This window comes from Meleagris gallopavo, chromosome 1 (assembly GCF_000146605.3).
Source record: "Meleagris gallopavo isolate NT-WF06-2002-E0010 breed Aviagen turkey brand Nicholas breeding stock chromosome 1, Turkey_5.1, whole genome shotgun sequence".
Classification (NCBI taxonomy): domain Eukaryota; kingdom Metazoa; phylum Chordata; class Aves; order Galliformes; family Phasianidae; genus Meleagris; species Meleagris gallopavo.
The window spans coordinates 113,602,732-113,603,310 of record NC_015011.2 but is presented as its reverse complement, the minus strand read 5'-3'; the positions used below and the strand labels follow the sequence as shown (position 1 = coordinate 113,603,310).

General features: G+C 60.1%; 1 pseudogene; it reads left to right on the top strand.

Moving 5' to 3' along the window:
- The window catches only part of LOC104914790, a 16,408-nt pseudogene that overhangs the window by 9,697 nt on the left and 6,132 nt on the right, over window positions 1-579 (top strand).

The window sequence follows — 579 nt, the reverse complement described above, 5'->3', positions numbered from 1 at the left end:
GTAGATGCTCCAGAGACCAGTGCCACAAGCCTCAAGGAGGAAGCAGCATGGGCGGGTGTGCCAGCACCCGCCTCACCCCTGGGGATGCTGTTCTCTACCTGGGCTTACAGCACCATGGGCAAAGCTGCTGGCTGCTCCGTGCCCTCCAGAGCAGAGCCAGGCTGCTTCCCTCCTGGAGGAAGCCACCGCCCTTGCTGCAGAAATGACCCTGCTTCTCCTTGCTCTCACTCAGGTGGTGGCAGGGAGCCCTTTTGCAGGCAGTGAACTCCAAGCCGCTGCCTTGCTGCTCATCCAAAACCTCCAAAGCAGGATCCACAGAGCTGTGGTGGCCATGTGGGCTGCTGAGATCCCCATGCTGCTGCGTTGCCTCGAAGGTAAAGTATTAGTGGAGAGGGAGGCATGGAAGGAGGGGAGTGAAAATGCAGCTCTGCAGTGTGGCAGAGGGGAAGTGTTGCCTGTGGCCCAGCACTTGCTCTGCTGCTGTTCCCGTTCCAGGGAGACAGCACTGGTGCTTGTGGACCTTAACCCCGGGGATCTGCCCATTCCAGGGCATGGATGGGCCCTTCACTTCCCCTCAGA